This window comes from Sciurus carolinensis, chromosome 14 (genome assembly GCF_902686445.1).
Source record: "Sciurus carolinensis chromosome 14, mSciCar1.2, whole genome shotgun sequence".
NCBI lineage: Eukaryota > Metazoa > Chordata > Mammalia > Rodentia > Sciuridae > Sciurus > Sciurus carolinensis.
In genome coordinates, this window is record NC_062226.1 from 23,308,115 (window position 1) to 23,314,114 (window position 6,000).

At 39.0% G+C, this 6,000-nt stretch overlaps 1 pseudogene; it reads left to right on the plus strand.

Annotated features, from left to right (window-relative positions):
* Positions 1-4,679: 4,679 nt before the first annotated feature.
* On the plus strand, positions 4,680-5,744 carry LOC124964059 (60S ribosomal protein L31-like; annotated as a pseudogene).
* Positions 5,745-6,000: the final 256 nt, after the last annotated feature.

The following is a 6,000-nucleotide window of genomic DNA, read 5'->3' on the forward strand; positions in this document are numbered from 1 at the left end:
CTTCTGTAATACAGGCTGGAATATGTTCTAGTAAAGGAGGAATCTTAAGAATATTTTAATCCAGGCTAAGATCACTGGAGACAAGATGGATCAGAATGGATGCAGAGTAAAATCTACTGGGTTGCTTTAAAATGACACTGGTAGCTAGGGCCTCACTTCCAGGGAGTTGGACTTAATTGGCATAGCTGAGGCACAGTCACCAGTAATTTTTAGAAAGTTTATCAAGTGATTTAAATGTACAGCTGGTAACGAGAATTGCTAGATAAGTGTGCACAGGGGCAGGGTTAGCAGGGAGTCTCTGCACTGAGAAACAGGACCTGTCCTGTTGCTATGGAGTCAAAGGTGGGGTGCTGGCTCAGTTCAGTATATCTTATTCTGTGTTCCTGGAAATATAACAGATGCAGGTTCCTGGACATCATCAACATAGTTAGAATTTCTGGGGAGGGGACACAGTGGTCTACATTTTAAAACAAGCTCCCCAGGTGATTTCTAGAACCCTGAAATTTGAGACATGATAGATATTCTGGAGGAAGGACCTCTGGCATTCTATCATTACCTACATTTCGAGAATTCTCCAGAGTGTAATATACCCCAATGAAACGCGTGCATATCTGCACCAAAGACTGTATTAGAAGGAGCCTTGGCAAAACCAACCAAAAAGCACGTTAGGCCAGTTTTCAGAGAATTAATACACCATTATTCTTCCAAGCGTGGTTTTGACCTCGTTTGCTGCACGGCTCTACATAACTGATCCAGCTGTGGTGGTATTTGGTTGCTGTCCATATGGGAGCTATAGTGCTGGGAGGAAATGAGTGGAAGGAGCAGTAAGTAAGAGAAAAGGACAATGAACGTTTCCACTCTTTCTTCTTTCCCCTGCAAGTAATTTATACGTGTATTACAAAATATTTCTCTGAAATACAGGAGACTTCATTTTCTTGCTTTTCTTTTTGTTTCCATTCTCACTTCCTCAGAACTCACAAACTAATGACATTTTGCAACAGTTGCACATACATGACAGCTAGGAACATTCCCCATATTACAAAATTCATCTCACTTTCTAACATGTATGTAACTATAGGCCTAGATGTAACATGTGAAACCTGATACTAATTATAATTCTTCACACTGATGAATAGATGGCCATTGAATACCAAAATTGAATTATTTTTCTTTTTATAAAAATCGTTATGAAAATTTAATTTGTATTTCACAATTTTAAAATGTGGGCTTTACTGGGGATATAGTTCAGTGGTAGAGTGCTTGCCTAACATGTATGAGGCCTTGGACTCCATCCAAAACAAAAACAAAATACTTGGGTTTTATTGACTAATTACATTTTTGTCCTCTAATTTTTAAGATAATATTGAATAAGTAAAAAGAAAAACTATCTTTTGAAAACATGAGACTAGCCTAATTTTTAAAATTTTCTGACATCTAATTTTTATTTTTAGATAAATATATATTCAAATGTTGAATATTTGAAACAACTACCCATCACTTTTTAATCCTTTAGATCATGAGTACGAGTCAAGATCATAATAGAAACAGGTAAAACAAAAGCTCAAGAGAGGAAAAAAACCTGGAAATGACAATCAAAATTTTCAAATAAGAAGACTTAATTTTAAGACTGGCAATGCTGACAATTAGCAGACTTTTTTGAGCCTAACTCCTGTAAAATTCAGAAATGGGGCATTATAAATTATTAATGAAGATTTAATTAATCATGAAAACGAACACGATAATTATTCTTAACAAATTCACAACTTGAATTTCAAGCAAGATTAACTTCTTGCAACTTCCTATTTGCTAAATGATTCGTTAACTCATTGAAGTGTTGAGACGAAAGAGAATTATTCATATTGAATGCATAATTCAGGAATAACAAATGTAACTCTGAGATGTACCTTGTAAGATAGAGAAAAATTATATCCATAAGTCAGCAAATTGGTCAAAAAAGACAACCCTCTGAGATATTAGTATGTTTGTTGGATAATCAGACTGGAAAATGACCCTAATCCTTTGGAAAGCACGAGATTGTTTCTAGCAAAACACAGTTGCTTCAAGTCAATGATTTTCCACTGGACAAACAAAACAGAAAATAATAGTATTTTATTTAACGTCAGTTCTTCCAAAAAAAAAAAAAAAAATTGTGTAAAGCATGCTTTTCTTTTCTGATGTGTTGACATCTGGGATGTTACCTCCCTGGGGAAACTGGTTCTCCCATAGCCAGTTTCTAGAGATGGTAAAGGATTTGCTGTGAGCTGCTTCCATATGGAAACCCACAATCTGGAGCCCTAGAGCAAGGCAGGTAGAGAAGGACTCATATTCAGGGTCTCTCTCCACCTGCTTTACTCTCCCCAAAGCCCGGTCTTCAGCAAACAGAGGCAACCCTTTGCCCCAGAGCTCACTGAAATTCAAAGCAACTAATCCTAAACCTGCTTACTCTGTGTCACCTGTTCCTTCCTGCAGAAGCCACAGAAAAGGCTTTTGTTCATATTCTACTCCCACTCCCTCTCCTCCTGACCACCCAGCACTTACCTGTGTAGCATGTTCCCTCCTAGGAACTGTGAGTAACCAACTATCCTTTCAATGGCAAGCACCTTCTGATCTGCTGGCCTCTCTAGACCTGAATAATCAAATCTTCATTTTAAAACACAGAAACTGTACAGACTGGTTTATATTCTAAATCCAAGGAAAAGTCATTTGTTGCTACTATTTCATGCTCTGCAACTAGTCTTGGGGATTATCTTGGGTCAGTGTATTGATAGATAACTACCTAAACTAGATTCTAAGTTAGACTCTAGAAACTAGATTCTTCATTAAAGGAACACGAAACACCACTTGTACACAAAAAGCATATATGCAGTTACTAGAACTGGGAAAAGGTGAATAAAAATGAGTAAACCATCAAGTCAATACTAAGAGTATCGGCTGGAGGTTCTTCCAAATAACAGTAGCAAGTGAAGCACTGTGTGTCCTGTTTAAGTGATTTTTCTTCACTGACTACACAATATCTGCAAAAAGCAATGGAAAGTAGAAAAAAAAGCTATTTTGAAATTTGGGACCAGAATGACCTAATGCATAAAAGTAATAAGACCAATGACTGACTATTATCCAGAATGGAGAATTCAAAATGGAATTTATAGATATTAAAAAAAGAGATCATAATATTTTCAAATAGTAAATTGATATTCAATTTAATGGGATTATCAGGGATAAATGTCATTTCAACTAACAGTTATTATGCATTACTGAGCTAGCAGAAGAAGAAAGCCAGAAAGGTGATGCGAATATTTTACTCATTTCTATCTTTTGTAAAAAGTGCTAAATGCCTTTCCATGTGCTTACCAACCTCTTTTGTAAATGAACTATTAAAATCTTTTGACTATTCTGGTATTGATTTGTAGGGTTTTTTATATTTTCTAGTATGAGTCCATTGATCAGCATTTGTATATTCACTCTGCAGCTTGCATTTTTACTCTTCATAGTATTTTTTTATAAGAAACTAAAAAGTTTTTTTGTGTGTATATATGTGTGACTCTGGGGATCGAACCCAGGGCCTCTCACATGCTAGGCAAGCACTCTACCACAGAGCTACATCTTCAGCCCTTTTTAAAATGTTATTTTAAGACGGGGTCCTGCTACATTGCCCAGACTGGCCTCAACTTGTAACCCTCGCTCAGCCCTCCAAGTAGCTGGGATTATAGGTGTGTACCACCACAGCCTGCCAAGAATTTCTTAATTTTAATATGGACCATTTTATCAATCATATCCTTCCTCATTAGTGGTTTTTCTGTCTTTCCTGAAGCAATCTTAGCCTTCCCTGAGTAAATTAAAACATGCTGTGATTCTTTCTAGAAGATGTACTGTCTTTTTACATGTGGACCTGGAGTTCATCCTGATTTGAGTTTTGTATGTGATTTGAGGTAGAGGTCAAGGTGTATTTTTCCATGAATATGCATTGGACTAAACACAGTTTATTCAAAAGTTCATTTCTTCTTCCTATCGCTCTACAAATGCCACCTTTGTCGTGAATATGTAATGTTATTTTATTTCAAGGGGGTTTTCTGCGTTTGTATAAGTTTGTGTGTGACTTGAAATTGACTTCTCTTTGATTTAGGTTCACCTTCTACTTGGGCCCCTGCATAAACTGAACACAGAAACTGTTGGAGGATTTAATTATTGCCAATAGACCTTCAGGAAGTGTCTCCTGGGAGTGTCTCAATTAGCCTTCGGGATAAAGCATGAATTCCAATTGCTGAATGGATCAAGACTTACTTCAAATTCTCACTCCAGCCGGGCGTGATGCATACCTATGACCCCAGCAACTCAGGAGGTTGAGGCAGGAGGATCATATGTTCAAAGCCAACTTCAGCAACCTAGTGAGGCCCTGACTCAATAAAATTAATTTTAAAAAGGGCAGACTGGGGCTGGGGAGATAGTTCAGCTGGTAGAGTGCTTGCCTTGCAAGCACAAAGCCCTGAGTTCCATCCCCAGTACCGCAAAAAAAGGGGGGGGAGAGGGGTCTCATCTACAATAAATAAATAAATAAATAAAAGGGTTTAGTGCCCCTGGGTTCAATCCCTGGTACAAAGGAAAAGAGAAGAGAAGAGGAAAGAGGGATGGGAAGGGGGGTGCAGGGAAGAAACCTCACTCCAGGTCTCCTGGCTGTGCGGACCATGCAGGTGAAGCCGAGGTGACCATGCTCACAAACTTCCCAAAGGCCCAGTTTGTTTATCCTTCTGTCTGCTACTGTCTTTCTCTTTTGTGCATTGAATGTCTATAATGCTCTCCTAAAGTGCTGGGCTAAATTTGGGGACGAACAAGCTGAATAGAAACACATAAAACACATATTCCTTTGTGACTCTCCACTGAGAAAATGAGGCCATCCAGGCCCACATGCGGAGAGTTTCCGAGGAGAATCACACAGTTAAAGACCAATGAACTTCTAGGAGGTTGAAAGGCCAGTAAACACCTAACTTGATTCAGATTCTCAAAGGGTCAGTTGCTCTTGGGCTTACCATACCCCCAAATCCACCAAAAGACAAAAATGGCTTATTTGAATATCAGATGAGTTGAGTATCAAAACTCAAGAAGAAAATCATGCCAAATCTAAGCAACTCTTACCTGGCAAGTTCAAGTTGGGCAAATTCTGGAAGCCCAAGAGTTATTAGCAAAACCTTCTAGAATCCAGAAGTCATTTCCCACCTTCCTTCCAACTTGGACCCTACACTGTGGCTCCCCCAAAGAAGGGTGGCAAGAAGAAGTTGGGCTGTTCTGCTATCAGCGAGGTGGTGACCCAAGACTGCACCATTGACATTCACAAGCATATCCAGAGACTGGGCTTCAAGCGTGCCCCTCAGGCACTCAAAGAGACCCAGAAGTTTTCCATGAAGGAAATGGGACTCCAGATGTATGCATTGATGCCAGGGTCAACAAAGCTGTCTGGACCAAAGGAATAAGGAATGTCCCATACGGTATCTATGTACCATTGCCAGAAAATGCGATGAGAAAAAAGAATCACCAAACAAGCTCAAAACCTTCATTGCTTATGTACTTGTGACCACTTTCAAAATTCTACAGAGAATTAGCCATCAATTTTCAAATAAAGTTATAAAACTGCAAGAAAAAAAAAGTAATTTTTCCGGTATATGCAAATGCAAACTGAAATCTTTGGTTAAAAACGAAAGCAGGGCCAGAGGCTGTGGTGTACGCCTGTAATCCCAGAGGCTTGGGAGGCTGAGGCAGGAGGATCACCAGTTCAAGGTCAGCTTCAGCAACTTAGTAAGACCCTGTCTCTAAATAAAACATAAGAAAAGGGCTGGAGATGCGGCCCAGTGGTTAAGTGCCCCTGGGTTCAATCCTCAGTACCAAACAAAACAAAACAAAAAGCAGGCAACAGTAGGATTTTCAATATATTTCCTGTTCTGTGCACCCACCTGGATCTATGCTCAATTAACAAGCTCTTCAGAACAACAGAGTAAAGGCCTGCAACTTGAA